This window comes from Varroa destructor, unplaced genomic scaffold, assembly GCF_002443255.2.
Source record: "Varroa destructor unplaced genomic scaffold, Vdes_3.0 BEIS01000006.1, whole genome shotgun sequence".
Taxonomy (NCBI): domain Eukaryota; kingdom Metazoa; phylum Arthropoda; class Arachnida; order Mesostigmata; family Varroidae; genus Varroa; species Varroa destructor.
The window spans coordinates 27,421,094-27,437,528 of record NW_019211459.1 but is presented as its reverse complement, the minus strand read 5'-3'; the positions used below and the strand labels follow the sequence as shown (position 1 = coordinate 27,437,528).

Here is a 16,435-nt window from a genome sequence, read left to right as displayed (position 1 = left end):
AGGGATGGATGAAAATCGTAGGAAACAAAATATACTACTTTGACAAACATATACTTACTTGTTCGAAAGTTATAACAAATTGCAACGACTAAAGAACAAGAACGTTCTTATCAACTTCTTAATACTCGCGGATAACGCCTGTCGTGCATATGATCCAGTTATAAGCCTTCTAATAAAACATCTATTTTTCTTAAGACAACTTCGTTAAATTTCAGCAAAAAAATAACTTCAATAAACAAATTCACAATGGTGAATAACTAGTTAGACTTTACATTTGCTGGAAGAGCTGAGTAGAACGTCTAAAATGGCCATATAATTTAGATGTTTTATCATCGAAAGTTTTTACGAAAAAGATCCTATCGCTGATCAGAACAAAGCTTCTTCATGATAATAATATAGTATGATGTATCCAACAGCAAATACCTACAGACCAATTAACCAATTTCATTTGATGACCATGCGATGTCTTCTTGAAATGATTAGGGAATCGTGTACTGAACGTACAATTAATAGACGATTCCATCACCGTAGGATTGTTTTTGAGGGGCGTATGATGAGTGCGCAGCGTTGAGCAACATTAGGAATTTTCTACACTACTACATTTTCCATGCCTGGCATTGAATGCACAATTCAGATTTACTGTTTAATACTTGGTATATGTTGTCACTCGGTTCGACATGTTTTCGTCGCATACTCCAATGACGGATTTCTCTTGGACTAACGTTTGATTTCCGCTAAATAAAGGACTATGTCTGGAGGAAGGCTAGAGAAATACTGGTTGATCCCCGAGGTTTCTGAACCTGTAACAGGATATGATGCACTAAAATAGGCACCTGCGGAACGCCAAAGACACGATTTTATAGCTTTTTTTTTATGTTTTATGTATGTATTATGTGTGTATGTATATTTTTTATGTTATGTATTAAACGATTTAATTGTATTTTTGTTCAAACAATATCCGACAAAAACGAGAAGTTATATACAGTTTCGTAGTACGTCTGACGAGTTTACTTTTATTTTTCAAATACATTTTTTTGGTTGAGACCATAGCGGATCTCACCTCAGTTCAGCTCTGTATTTCTATCAAAGGAATGGTGTAATTTCTCAAGTAACTTATATTTTACACAATCAATTTAAGCTAAACAAGAAAGGTTGACTTCGACATACGCCAAACTCATACCCAGAAGCTTAAATCATTCAAATAGGTAGGTGTAAGAGAATAATTTTGTAAAATGTTTGTAAAAAACCGGCAGAACTAACAAGCCTAATTCTTATTAATACTAAACTCCAAATGTATTTGTTACAGTGGCCCAATAATGGGCATGGATCGTTACTATGAGTGATCTATTCGATCAATAGTGCGCGCGCATCTGTTTACGATCTACCTACGAATTGCGCGAGCGAGCACAGAGCGATTCACATTTGAAATTTACTTGCCCGCCTATCACAGTGGCTTTTCTTTACAAACATATGGATCATATGTTTGTCATCAAACTTATATCGGGGCTTCAAGTATTACTTGGATTTTACATTAAAGTTATCTCACAGAATAATAGTCATTGATATATTAGAGTATACGTTATAGTAATTTTTCGAGCTTAAAGAAAATGCGCTCATGTACTGATTTGGTGTTACTTTGACTCAGAAAAAAATGCTATGACGCAGCTTTGTCTGGCTCACTAACAATCTGATTTCCTGGACTTCCTATTGAGAGGTGTCCCCTCTTGTTCAACATTACTTTTAAGCATGCATGCCTGGTATAATTTATTACAATAGAAAATAAATCAGATTTTAGTCAACACGACGTTATTTAGTCTCAGAAAAGCCTTCTTAATAGCCCAGTACAGTTCAGTTCAGTTTTGTCAATCACTAAGTTATCTGTTAAAGTAACACACCAATTTATACATTAGTGTATGTCAAACCACTTTTCCACAACAACGGATCAGTAATTGGCCAACTAGCTAAAGTTTTTTAAATGAAGTATGAATATGCATATTTTGTTGGGGGGGTCGGTCATTAAATAACACGCAGAATGTTAACAAATTATACATTGTTTAACACAAAAAAGTAACTGACTAATGTTTTAAGGTTATTCACCCCAAAAACGATGAAATTTGAGTATCGTAAAGGATTTTAAGGACATGTAAACTGGTGCTTTTAGATTTAAAATAAAAAAAACCGCACTGTAAAAACGCCAGCCATTTTGTATTTTCTAAATATCAAAAAGGCGTTTTAAGTTTTTTGCTAATACGAAAACCTGAACTTAGGGTAACTAGACCATGAAACTATCGGTCGGTCATTGTTTGTCGACACACCTCATCTAGGCATCCGAACCTTTGATGCGGGTCTCTACCAGACACTGCTTAAAACACATTTGCATTTGCCGAAAACGGAGACCAGTCCAGTTGCAAAAAACCCTCATATTGTATCCGAATCTTTAAAATTGTGCGTATTTGATCTACACGCCTTCCACTTAACTGTGTAGAGATCTGAGTGGAAAATAAAATTGGCGTGACACTGGCGCAAAACACTTTTTTTTTGTTGTGATTATTTCCTTACTTAATTCTTAATAATTATGAGTGTCGTATTATATATACTTGGGTCTCGAATTTAATGACCTACACTTTGCATTTAGATGCACAGAGAACATGTCACATTTTACATACATACATACATACCGTAAGAGTTGGCCATCTCGTAAAGACATGGGTGGCAAAAGGTAATAAAACAACTGTAATTCTCTATAGTAGCTTTACGCCCTCACACGCAATATAATAAAGCCAACTGAATAATGATATCTGTGATACTTGGGGCGGTCAATGCTGATTTTATTTAGCTCAAAGGTTAGTATATCACTAGGGTAATGAAGCGAACAAGTCATCATATGATTATCACATCCGAATGCTACACATGGAAGTCACAAGTCACAATCGTAGAATCACCCCATTGAAGTGCACTTACATTTAGTCAATTAGCCATCCTTAATCAACCATGAAGTTAACAGCAGTGTTTGATTTTTTTTTCATTTTTACTATTTTTTATTACTATGCTTTGACTAGTCGATACTACAGCCAGGTACAATTTGCACAGATAAAGCTTACGATGCCACAAAAATTTCAGTCTTGCTAGAACGTTAAATCGTGCCCGATGTTGATCGCGTCATTTGGCCATCTTTCTCATCACTCACTTACACACACAATAAGCAGCACAAGATATCACGACTATATTTAATTTTTTTCCTTTGTCACAGCTGGAAGAGAAAATGTGCGCGTACGAAAGAAGATCACTGCAAGACGCAGACCACGCTTTTTCACTAACAATACAAAATTTCAGTCTCCATATAAACTGCGACGGAGACTAAAGCAGGTAGAAGAAAAACAGGTTTGATAATAATAGAATAAGTACTTCATAATAAAGGTAAATGCTTATCAGTTCTGTATACGCCTATCACTATATGTATATATCTACACTGATCACGTGAAAACATTTATTTAGTTTCATATTAACAATGGCTATTATGCACTAATATTGTAATTTACGGCAATTAATTCCATTAGATTATACGTAGGCAGCGGAGTCCACAGCCAGCGCTACGTAACGCGTAGTTACAGTTACTATTTTGATAGGTATATAGCCAGAAAAGTGAAGAAACTGCCACGAACGCAGCGTCACTGACCGCAGCGACGGCAACACACAGTAGCTTACCACTATCCAACACTGCGCGAAACAAAGAGATGCCTTTTCACGGAACGACGGCGACGACAACATCTGCTGTTCCCAGTGGCCGGATTCTGCCGTCGAACCTTGAAGGTACTGGGTTTGGTGGATGTAAATGAAGAAATTTTTATGGTTTACATTTCTCCCATAGGCAGCAAGTCGAAATGTATCAATAATAATAAGCGAAACAGCAATAAGATTGCTCACTGCCCTTCCATTATAGTCCTGGCAACCTATAAGCTTACAGATCAGAATAGCCTCTAGTGATGTGTTTGCGTTGCATTGGGAACATAGAGGTTGACCAATGCTTCGAGAATTGAATGCTAATATAGTTACGAACTCAATTACTAACTCAGCGGATTGATAAACTCACATAAATAAACGAAACACGGTCGAAGTCGACGGCTCAAATCCTATAATAACCTAGAGCAGAAATTTGTTTTCAAATAAGCACTATGGATTGAACTATTGGATTCCCAGGGATTCAAGTGATGTCGATCGCCGTTGGACATCCAACTATCGGATGGTATCGTCATCATAGAACAGACAAAACCAACCAGCACCGAAATCCGAGCGAAGCAACTTTTAGGCAAAATAGCACTCTTCGATACGCTCTAGACGGCCTCTCGCGTCCAACTGACGACTTACTGTTTGCGCCCTCCCTCCGCTCGTTCATTTGCTGGCGGCTCGTTGGCAACCGGCTTAGTTTCTCTCCGCAGATGCTCACAACGAAATATTGACGATGTGGTTATGGCGGTCGGCGTGAGCCAGCAACGACGACGCCACACGGCACTGCATCGACACGCAGCGGAGGGTTACTGCTATCGTATACACACACACACAAGCGTTCGTCGGAGACAACTCAGCATCCCCAGCACAAACACCCCTAGAATAGAGTGGCCGCCTGGCGGCATCATGGCCCGGGTAGAGTCGCCATTAAACTTCGAGCAATCCATTCGTTCGTCTACGATATTCTGCGTTTCGGCCGTGGGCCTCGTGGCGCTGCGGTTGCTATTACTGCCGCTGCTACTGGCGCCATTCAACCCATCATCGTGGTGTTGTGGAGTTGGCATCGACAGCGGCTGCAGCTGAGACGGCGTTGCTGTTTGTTGTGCCTATTGTGAATAGAGGGTATGCTGCTGTTGCTGCTGCGACTCATAGCGTCTATCTGGCAAATGTGTGGTTGTCTTTTCCTTTTGCGCGCCATCTCCACTATTAGCATCGGTAGCCGCCGAACGAACAAGCGAGCCACCGACCGAGCCACCGACCGACCGACCGACCGACCGACACCGATCTTTCCCGTTCCAGCTCAGCATGGCGTTACCATAGCAACGGGTAGTCAATAGCTCAGCTATCGTTGAGCGGAGCGGTTTTCGCGTTGCGACGACGACGACGACGACGGCGACGGCGGCGGCACAGCGAACTCTCATCGATGGGAGCTCCCTCTGGCGTCTGTTTTCGTCGTTAGATTCTCCAGTAGCAGCAGCAGTAGCAGCAGCCTGAACTCGCTGTTTCTGCCGTTGCAGGGGTGAGCGGAGAAAGAAACTGTGTCTGCTCCGTTTTATTGTTGGCCTGGCTTCGGCTGGCTCTGCCTGTTTGCCTCCCTGCCAGACTATTACAACACTACACGATTACAATTGCCTTAGTGAGCCTAGCTCTTTGCTGCTCCCTTCTGCTGTAGCAGTCGCAGCAGGAGCCCCACTAGTAGTTGTAGCTGGAGCACTAGAAGAAGCCCTTTGCGCTACAGCTCTCATGCCAGCTACACACACATGCAGATAGCAGTCTAGCTGCTGGCTGGCTGCTGATGCTGGTATTCCTGCCTGTCTTTGTGCCTGCGTGCCTCACTGAGCCGAGGACTGGCCTGTTCGTTCGCGGGCTTTCTCCTCTCACTTAGTTGCTCTCCTTCCCCGTTGGTATCTGTCCGCCTGTTGTATTCGTGTGGTAGTGCTGTCCGTTTGTTGCTGCTGCTGGGTGGCTGGTTGACTGACTGACTGGTGCTGGCTCGCTGTCGCCGTTATCGCCCCGTCGTCACTACCATCACCATTACCACTACTCTACGGCCGTGCGCTCTGATTGTCGTCGACCCTACTCAACGACGACGACGACGACGATTGTGAGGGCAAGCAAAGCAGCAGCAGCAGCCGCAGCCGCAGCCGCCGCCGCCGCCGCCGCCGCCGCCGCCGCCGCCGCGGCCGCTGCAACATCATCGTCAACAGGAGCCAGTTGTTGTATGCCGTCGTCATCGTGGTGGTGGTGGTGGTGGTGGTCGTCGTCGTCGTCGTCGTCGTCGTCGTCGTCGTCGTCGTCGTCGTCGTCGTCGTTGTCGCCGTCGCCGTCGCCGTCGTCGTCGCCGTCGCCGTCATCGTCGTCGTCGTGGTGGTGCTGTTGGTGTTCGTAGTAATAGTGGCAGCGGCAGCAGCAGCAGCAGCAGCAGCAGCAGAAGCAGCAGCAGCAGCAGCAGCAGCAGCAGCAGTAGTAGTAGTAAGTAAGTAGAAACTGTGAGAGAGCTCGACTGCGACCGCTGCTACGGCCGCCGCGTTCGTCGTCGGGTAAGAGAGCTGCTGGCTGGTTGGCTGCGTTGAGCTGCAGCTACAGAACAGCAGCAGCAGCAGCAGCAGCAGTTGTAGTCGTGTGTGAGCTGTGAATGAGTCTGTGTTGTGTGAGCTTGTGAAAAACAACAGTTTGTCGTCGTCGTCGTCGTCGTAGTTGTGCGTCGTTCGTACGTTAATTCGTTGGTTTAGCCCTGTACAACTATTAGTAGGTTGGTTAGTTGGTTTATGGTGGCCAATCCCCATCGGCGGTAGCCTGTCAGGGGCAAAATAGAGAACGAACAGGAGGAAAAACCACGGCAAAAATTCACGACGATAACAGCAGCAGCAGCAATAGGAGCTAGGATATACGACCGCTGCCCCCCGCTCTCTGTCCTTTACAATTGTGATTTATGCAGCATAACTAGCACAGCTTTCAGGCAACTACAACTACTTCTACTGCTACGACCATACCACAGATACGACGACAACGAGTCAAGCCACGACCAAAAAACGGGAAAAAATCAGAGAGAGGAAAGCAGCGAGAGAAACAGAGAGAGGGAGGCAAGTGAAGAGAAAACACAGCAAAATAATAGACGAAACAAGTTTTTCCGTATGGTACGGCATGCAGGGATATAACGGCTTTTTTACGGTGACCAACGGATCAGCCAGCGGACAAATCGATAGGATAAAAGAGCAATCTAACGATAAATAAAACGATATTGTTGTGAAGACCAGTGACCAGTACGGCATGGAAGGCCATAACTACAGACGCAGATAGGATTCAGCTAACAAAATCGAGGCGGTGCTGTTACAGTTCGGTTCGATTTTACGCAGGAATAGATGTGGAGTGTATCGGTAACGCCTGGCAAGGATTAATATTTAGAATATGCTATAATATTAGCACTACAATTTACTATATTACGATTGTTACTACTGTGACCGCGATCTACGGTGCCCGAGAGATATTAAGTGCCGTCAGCAGCCGCAGCTCTGCTGGTTACGTCGTTGAGGTGTTTTCTTAATTAAGGACGCTGTGACTAAACCAGGATACAGCAAGACAGTGACAGAACAAATCATCACGCAACAGGAAGTGATTGTGAGATGCTATTACATTATCGATGCCAATGTTAGTAAAAAGAACACGAACCGTCCTTAGGAGGGATCGTCGCTATTGTTATTAGTTTCATTATTTCCATCATCGATTTGACCGTCGCCGCCGCCGCCGCCGCCGCTGCTGCTGCCGCCGCCTCGTCCTTTTTCTGTCCTCCAGTGCATTCACGATATTTGGCGATGAGTGTACAGACGAATCATCGTCGCGGTTGAAATTCTTCAGCTTCTCGTTGTCGTTTCCCCCCTCATCCGTTCGACTGTTTCGTCATTGTGCCAGATGAGTGTGCGTGCGTCGTCCATGGGTGTATATGCCATGACGTGTGTATTGAGTGAATATTTTAGTAAATAAGGTAATAATAATAATAATAATAATAATAAGCATCGTCATAATCATCAGCCGCAGCATAATCATCATAAGTGCGTGTGTAGATGTGTCGCTGCTCGGGGTGAAGTGGCGAAGGCGACAATGGATCTTTGCTTGTTGCTATAATTGCTGATGTTTTTTTTATCTTGCATTATACGGCATCGTTCCGCGACGTCGTGAACAGCAGCAACAGCAGAGTCATGTCGTAGTCGCCATTCAAAAATAGACCAACTGACCGACCGATGGCCCTCACGAGAACGCTTCATCGTCATCATTACCATCGTCATCATCACAATCAAAACAATACTGAATGCAGTGGAGTGTACCGTTCTGCGGCAGCCGGACAGCAACAACGGCGGCAGCAGCAAGTACAGTCGTCGTCGTCTATAATCAGTAACAACACGGACGAGTGCCACTGTCTGGGTCCGATACGGGCGACAACAGCAGCACCCCACAATTGTCGTGACGCCGTAGGCTGCAATTACGACCACTCTGGCCACAGCAGCGGCAGTGAATAAAGTAGCTGATAGCGGCGGTATACAGCTACGGTAACGGCCGCAGTCGTTGCAGCGGGTGTCCGCGAGCGACATACGAAAAGCACCAGCTCCTGCCAACAACGACGGCGACAACAATAGCCGAAGGAGATTTGTTCCGATCGGCAACGATTACTGCAGTGGGCAGCTGCAGAAGCTTTCTCTACTTACTAATCTGTCTGCCCGCTGCACCTGCTGCCCGTAACAGAGGACACTTGTCGCACCTCGTGGCGCTTCCGCCGTTACTGTACCCCCCTGATTATTCATTACTTCCCCACTTCGGTTTAATTCTCCACCTGAAGCAGCAGTAACAACGGCCGGGAAAGAGGGAGAGAAATAACAACATTCGACGACGGGGGCGGGGGCACTTTGCGGAATAGCTATCGCGCGCGCAGTTTTAAACAACTCGATAACTGCCGTCCCCGTCGCGGTTTGGTCACACTGTTAGTTACGTGCTGTGTCAACTGCAGTGGCCGACGCTGGAAAACTGTGCGGTGGAAGTAGCAGTATAGTACGGCCGCGACCCCAGCAGCAGCGACGACAACAAGCGACAGCACCGATCAACTGCACAGTCGTACATTGAAGCGAGCCCATAGTATCACAGAGCTTTGCAGTGGCATCATCTTAGCGGCTGCCTCGGCTGCGGCTGCTCGTCTCGGGAACGCCAACGAGGAGGACGACCGGCCGGCGGGCCGGCCGGACGTCGTATCAGCATTGCAACGACGAGGACGACCGCAGCAGCAGCAGCAGCAGCGACTGTCGTCTGTTGCGGTATGAGAAGGCGTGAGCTAAAGGTAGGTGAAAAATGGGCGAATGGGCGGACAATGTATTAACAATCTGTTGTCACAATCTCCACCGTCATAATCTGTTTTTAGGTAGTCAGGTCTATTTGTGTGCGTGTACACACGCAGCATCAATACCATCACTGCGACCATCATAGTCACAGTGACCTCCAGCTCTATCAGCTCATCCAGCACGAGGAACTATGTATTTGCTGTACATTGTTACTTTGTGAAGTCTGAGTGCGTGAAGGAACGGACGCGTGAGAGAGGATCAATAAGTAAGTTGGTGCATGCGTGTGTTCGCGATAAAGTAGAGGTGGAGCTATATGCTTTCGAATCTTTTGTTATCGATCCGTCACCGTCGTCATTGCACGGATTATCTCCTTCCGGGTGGGTCATCTGAGACACGATGTCCAGAGGGCCTTGTTCACATATTACGGTGGAATAGTGTTGGGCCGAGCAGGCCAGGCAGGAGCTACCTGAATACAATGGAAAAAATGCATTTGTACAGCTACGTATGTAACTGTGGAACCCTTTGGAGTTCTAAATGAAACGTTGCATTCGATGATGCAGAGGGCAAGGGCTTCCAATCCATTGTCCTGCCGACATCCTCTCATGGATATCTCCTTTCTTCTCTAGCCAGACAAACAAGTGCATTGTGGTCAAATCGAGTGGTTCTACTACGGCCTGAACGACTTACGCGTTTGTCTGCTTTCTGTATCAGCAAGGTTTGGTCTTGCACTAGCCCTCGGTGAAGCGTTCTACTCACGTTTATGGCCTTCATAACGGAAACATATCCGCTATGTATCTACGCTCCATTCAATCAAACGAAAATTGAGCTCAACTCCGCGCCGGCGTCGCCCAAAGCGCTGTACAGATTGCTGATTGTAGCAGACGTTGTGCGATTGTTAGAACACGTAGCGTGGTCACCGCGAATTTTTTCGCAGAGACCTCTAATCCTATTGTTTCAGGATACCGAGTTGGATGTGATTCTGTGTATGTGCTAATTCATTGATTCAGTTAATGTTTTGGCAAATATTCGGTCTCGTTGTTATCGCCATTGCGGTTGTAGGCAGTTATTGATGCTACTGTTACTAATGGTCGCGACGGCGGTGGCAGCGTTCGACCAGGTCACCAGAATGCATAGAAATAGATTCAGATTCTGGCCGCTGACGCTGCGAGTGGAGCGTCCGGCAATGCCAATGCCCACCTCCCTTACGCGTCGCGCAGCGATCGACGACAGCAGCCGCTCTGCTACATTACATTGCTGATGTGTATGCATCGTTTCGGAACAATTGCTGGACATCCGTTGATGCGCATACATATAGGATCTGGCTCAGTCGGGTGGTTTATTTAGGCGGACCTGTCTACTAGCTTGTCGGCCTCGACGGAGGCCTTTTCCTTGCTTGCTGCCTTTTCTTTGACTGTTGTCTGTCCTGGCTGTGGTCTCAGACTCACGCTGGTGGAGGGGTGGTGCTAACTGGGCAGGATCGGACTGTGGTGCCAAATGGTATCGCGAAGTTGCCTGTGCTCCACGAATGATCACGAGGATGGCGGTCGGTAGCACAAGCGTCACCTCCGTGCGTCAGCGTCGTCGTCCGCGTCGACGGTGTTGGAGTTCGTGATGCTGGTCTCCTTGCAGCAACGGGTCGGGGGATGGATTCAAATCCATAGCCCCGACCGACCGAGCCGACGAACGTAGCAGGCGACCAGCGCTCGCTCGCCTGCCCGCCCGCCCGCTTGCGTTAGCTATAACCAAGCTCGCTCGTCTGTCTGCCTTTGCTGGCTAGCTATGAGTAAGTCCGCCAGCCGAGCTGATTACCGAGCCGCGTTCGTCCCTCTGCTAAACGTTTGGTGGTCTCGCCAGGAAACGGTCGTCCCCGGGCGATACCACTCGACCGGTCGACGAACAGCCACAGCAGCGAGCAAGCGAACGCTGCACGGCAACGGCGGCAGCGGGCGGGTTAGTCGCGTAGCTAAAGCTAGGCCAGCCAGTCAGCAGCGGCGGAGGGTAACAGCAACACAAGCGTACAGCCGCAGCGGCAGTAGTCCCAGCTCAGAGAGATGGAACCGTGCGAAGAGCGCCAGCGAAACAAGAGCCAGCACACGACCTCAGCAATGGCAGCAACAAAAACCATCATCATCATCGCTACGGTGCTGCTGCAAGAAATTTCCTGCTGCCTGGAACCACAGCACCGCCGTCGCTGCCACGGCAAACGTGCAACAACAACAAACGGCCGATGTATATTGGCGCCACTATTTCAGATATACACACATATGTATGTATATAAATGGGTGTCATCGTCGTCACAATCGTTGCTGGTAACTATCGTCGTAATAGTGACCACGAGGAGGCGAACGTTCTCTGTTATCGTGTTTTCGGGCTTGCGCTTCGCTTCTGTCGCCGCGGTCGTTACGAACGTTTTTCTCGTTACTAGCTACAACAGCCGCTAGCTATTGCTTCGCTCGCTACCCGTCAGTCGACCGCCATTGCTGCTGTTGTTGTTGTTGTTGGGGATGCGTGGCGTGGCAACAAGGACCACAATGATGATGACGCCAGCGATGACGAGACGGGAGATGAACGTGGCGGTTGAGGCGGCGGCGGCAGCTTTCAGCGCTACGCTGAACGATGCCACTGCTGTAAATAAGAGGGACGGACTGACAAAGACGCAACTGCGATGAGCGAATAGAGCGACGGGAACAAACGAGACGAGATGCAAAACCAGAAAAGACTTCGAGCAGCCGCAGCACAAAAGCAGCAGACGGACGCCGACAAAATCGTCAAGCGAACGTTGTAGCCGAATAGACCGGGATAAAACCGTATCTATTGAGGCAGTTTGTAATGCAATAGACAGTCGTTAAAACTTGAAACAATTATTCGATACTGCGGCGATAGTAAGCGATATAAGAAACATCAGCCATGGCTAGCGCCTGCGAAAATCATCATCGATCCGCTCCGGACTATCTGCATGTTCTGCTGTAAGGTGAGCAGAAATGTAAAGCAGAGAGTACAAAGCCAGGACGAAAACACGCGCGGCATTGCCTCGACGCAAATTTTGCCGCCCTACTTTCTCGGTGACGCAAAGTGTCCTAGGAGTCTAAAAGAGAGGCGGCATCCTCGGCGACGAGGGCGACGACTATCATGCAAGAAGCGTTCGATGGGGCAACATAATTGCTAGCTTGGTCAACGGTTATGATCATATGGCGACAGCATCATCGAGTGACTGTCGCGCCACGACTTGGACGCACAGAGCGGTCGCCCGCTATGCAATTGTATAACCATTACCGTACCGAATTATAATGGAATTTTCTGAAGTTTTTACGGGCATAAAAACGCGAAAAGCGAACGAAGCTCCCCGAATTCGCGAGTCTCCAATTAGCTACGACTATGGTAATTGCGACAGAGGCTTTTTTCTGTCCCAAATGATTCATAACGAATTGTTTGTTTAAAGTATAAAGTGTCCGAGACAAGAGATTATTGCATCGAGAGTGCTTAAGTATTAGAACTTTGTACCTTTATCCCGATGTTGTGGTAAGCAGCCCGTCAATCGTTTGGGAGGCCTTAGTAGTAAGCCACTTCCTTGATACTGGATACTCTACAACACAGACTTTGTCCGCTACTGCAGCAGCCGACCAAAAAATAAATCTGGTATTTACAGAGTCCTTATCTAAAAAGATTATATAACGTAATGTTATCAAATATTTTGTCTGGTGTCACAACGATAACAGTTAAAGATTTCAGAAATAATTCTTCTTTCTTCTACAACAATTCGTGACGAACTATGTTTTCATTTTAGCAATATATCTTTGTTTTCATCACCGTTGGAACAAGGATAGTGATTTGTTTAGCCAAGATTTGTTTGTGAAGCGCGCTTTTATTGCGGCGAAGACACCTAGACCTCAATTCTGAGTTTAATTAGATTAAATATCAGACTCCACGTCAGTCTGGAAGCGTTGTGTCTTAACTTACCGTGCTTTTTATGCGAACAAATATATACACTATATTTGAAATATAGCTGCTTAACAAAACATATCCGTGTGTGACATGATCCTTCTTCGTTATCGCAAACGGCACAATTGATATAACCGATTAGAATTGTTGAGTCACCTTTCGGAATCTTTTGCTTCTCTCTTTAGATGAAACAGGAGCAGGCCTAATTAATTGTTGAAACTTTATGTTGGCATTACCGTGTCGTACAGGCTCCAAGAGTCTTCAGCCTAGCCCAAATGGCGTTGGGTTGGAGTAGTATAGCAGATATTGGGCCTTACAGCCCTTGCGAGTATCAAAGAACTCGCTGTTCTTCGGAGACTTGCTTACTTCTCACACAATAGAGCACTGAATGGCATCTACCTAGTCCATGCGCGTGTATATGTGTGTTATAGTGGACAAGGTCATGTCCTTCAGCGGCTCTTGGCATAGATTTACCGATCATCTTGATGGGACTTTTTGTTCGAATGAATTTTACTTCGTAGGTAGCTGCATATTGCTGCTAGTTAGCTTAGACTACACCAAAACAGACAGGCAGATTCTCTTTTTAATTTAGTAACGCATCATATGTACGCTGAACTTTAAACTATATTAGGGACCGGCTCATCTATTCTATTAGGTTGGATATAACTGAGCAAATTTACAAATAATAGGTGCTTTACACAGCTGCTAGAGTAAGCTTCTGTATAAGACGTATTTTTTAAGGCGTTTGCAGTTGCGATTCGGTCGACGGCGGTTGGAAGCCTAAGATTTTAGAGGAAGGGAAAAGAGAGAGACGCAACAAAGCTTTAATGTTTGTATATAGTACGCGTCGTATATCGAACACAACAAAAAGAAGAAATAACAATGAATTTATGTTCGTCAGGCCATGTGTACAAACGCTTGCACCAACCGATTTTGTATAATATATGTGCAATGCGGCTTATGAATAGGAGTGGCGACGCTGGTCATGTTTCCACTACGAGCATGCTACACATGTGTGCTGTGCGGCCGTAAGATGCAAACGCTCTCGTGCCTTACTTCGCTTATTTCTTTCTTCTCCCTATATATATATATATATATATATATATATATAGTAATGCGTGCTTGTTTCCATATTGTGAGCGCGTCTTTCGTATGAAATAGCTACGAGATGTTCATGTCATGATAATAATAGCAGCAGTGACAACTACTTGAGTTACTATTAGTAGCGGAGGCATCGCCGATGTCGCTTGGTAAAATCAATGTCCTCTACTGAATATTTAATTTACCTTTCTGTTGTTGGTTAACAATTTGCACCCCGAATTATATATATATATATATATATAATAGGAGCACTAGCAGCAATAATAGCAACTTTTGCAACTGTTGAGCGAAAAAGTTAAGTTGTAGAAAAAAAATGGCCAGTGAGAGGGGGGCAGCTCATGATTGGTAAATATGTAGGGTGTATAAAGGCCACAAGAGTGAAGGGATAAAATGGCCAAATCTAGACTGGAGCAGATTGCTACAACTTCTTCGGTGTTTCTTGTGCTGTGAAGATGACAACATCAAGCTATTCCGTCTAGAGATGTCTTGCCTGCCTAACCGGTTGCCGGGAGCTATCGACATTGTCATCACACACGCACACATATCCGACCTAATGGGAAAAAAGGGCCAGGAGTTGGATGGATAGAGTGGTTGACATAGGGTAAGGAAGGAAGTTGCAGTTTTTGCTGTAACTGCAAGTAGTTACATGAAAGCGTTGCCGTGTTCTCTGCTTATCGCCGTTCGGCCTACGTTCCATCGTCAAAGAGCGTGTTGCCTATCTGTAACTGCAAACAGGACGAATGTTGGTTTTTGATCGGCCCAGGGTCTGCTTCACTACTACAGTTATGCTTGCTTTCGTATGCTTCTATCCATGGTAAATATATTGAATCAATCTTCTGTGGAAAAAGCAAGGCCCTCCATTATTGGTCAATATAGAGTCCTCCTACTACTCACTCTGGCCCTCCCAGGAATAAGGTTATAGGCACACGAACCCAGAGAACAGCGAAATGTATGATATGCACCGCATTGTGCGATGTTCGTTTTTCTTATTTGTTCCTATAACATTATTTGTACGTAGGAGTTTATTTTGGAATAGAATTATCATTGGAAACTACAGTCTACGCAGGAGTTTATTTTGGAATAGAATTATCATTGGAAACTACAGTCTACGCAGTGTTTAGCTCGCAATGCTTGCGTTCCTTTTCTAAGGCAAATTGCTTCCTACTACGGCGTATCGTTATAAGGTTTTTTGTATATTGTCCGAGATCCTATGCTGGGATTTCTGTCTTCTGTGTGAGTTAGATAGACAGTTCGAATATACCATGGATTCGAAGAATGTGAAGTGATACCCAACGGCTTAAATAGCGGACGTAAACATGAAAACATAAATACGAAGAGATTTCTTGAGACTTGACAGCAGATGTCTCTAAGAATTGTGTTCATTGAGCGTCCCTTAGTGACACTTCAGATACTTTGACCCCACTACAAATAGTTTTAGTCTGCCTATGAACGCTTTTAGAACTTCAGGGGATCGTTTGTGAGTCTTAGCGAGATAGTCACTTAGCCGTCATTGTGTCATCGACGGTAATGCATCATTCGATTGTTATACTGCATTTGGAGTGCCTTCCATTGGAGGATATCTATGGCTAATTTTTGTTACCTGATAGGTAATATTAATGGATGAATAATTTCTCTGATTTCAGTGCACTTCAGAAACTCGTTGATGTTTACTGAAGTATAGCAGTGCGATATTTTTCTCCGCTTTGCGTTATCTATCTTACATATCTATAAATATATTTTCGTTTAGCGTTGCCTGCGAGAGATTTTTACGAGTAAACCGTGTGCTACGACCTATTATAATTTATAGATGTTTGGAACTTCTTTAAGAACCCATGTGACAAACTACTTAGAGTTTGAGTGTTTCAAAGGGAGTTCTCATGTTTTTATAACAGAATAATAATAAAAATGCATGTTATATTTATATAGGTTTTCTATTATCTGCGCGCCTCCACTTCGATTTCCTGCTTTATCTGTCAGATCTTGCAACATCAACGACTACTACCCATACGATTAACCCTATTTGCTGACGATGCTACATTTACATTGCATATATATCTATATGCGCATATGTGAGTATAGCGCAAATATAGCAAGAGCCACTATTACTGTTATTGTCGTAACAGTACGGCTGGGATAACAAACCTTTAAGGGTATTATAACGTCATCTTTTTGTCGACGGACGGTTAAATGCGGCGACTGTAGCAAATTGTAGAGTCGTTTCGGGGAGAGGTGAAAGTAATCGAGTCGACTCGGTCTTCGAGGTCACGCTAGGTCATTGAGTGTCACGCAGCGATACATCCTTGCCATTCTCGTCTGCTTTTCGTATATATGCATATATATATATA

At 45.3% G+C, this 16,435-nt stretch overlaps 2 protein-coding genes across 5 annotated transcripts in view; one reads left to right on the top strand and one right to left on the bottom strand.

The window, feature by feature from the left end:
* The window catches only part of LOC111252521 (polyamine-transporting ATPase 13A3-like), a 35,292-nt gene extending 31,063 nt beyond the window's left edge, over positions 1-4,229 (bottom strand). Inside the window, exons 1-2 of the mRNA XM_086993228.1 lie at positions 4,091-4,229; positions 2,679-3,950 (exon numbers count right to left, since the gene is read on the bottom strand). The gene's annotated coding sequence lies outside the window, so the exon portion shown is untranslated. The remainder of the gene's footprint in view (positions 1-2,678; positions 3,951-4,090) is intronic.
* A 2,064-nt stretch (positions 4,230-6,293) lies between these two features.
* The window catches only part of Smr (nuclear receptor corepressor smrter), a 50,130-nt gene continuing 39,988 nt past the window's right edge, over positions 6,294-16,435 (top strand). Inside the window, exon 1 of one of the 4 annotated variants that reach the window (XM_086993226.1) lies at positions 6,294-9,049. The gene's annotated coding sequence lies outside the window, so the exon portion shown is untranslated. Of the gene's footprint in view, positions 9,050-9,177; positions 9,316-12,235; positions 12,429-12,551; positions 12,687-16,435 lie in introns of those variants that run through there. The other 3 variants (XM_086993225.1, XM_086993223.1, XM_086993224.1) reach the window with 3 other exon arrangements.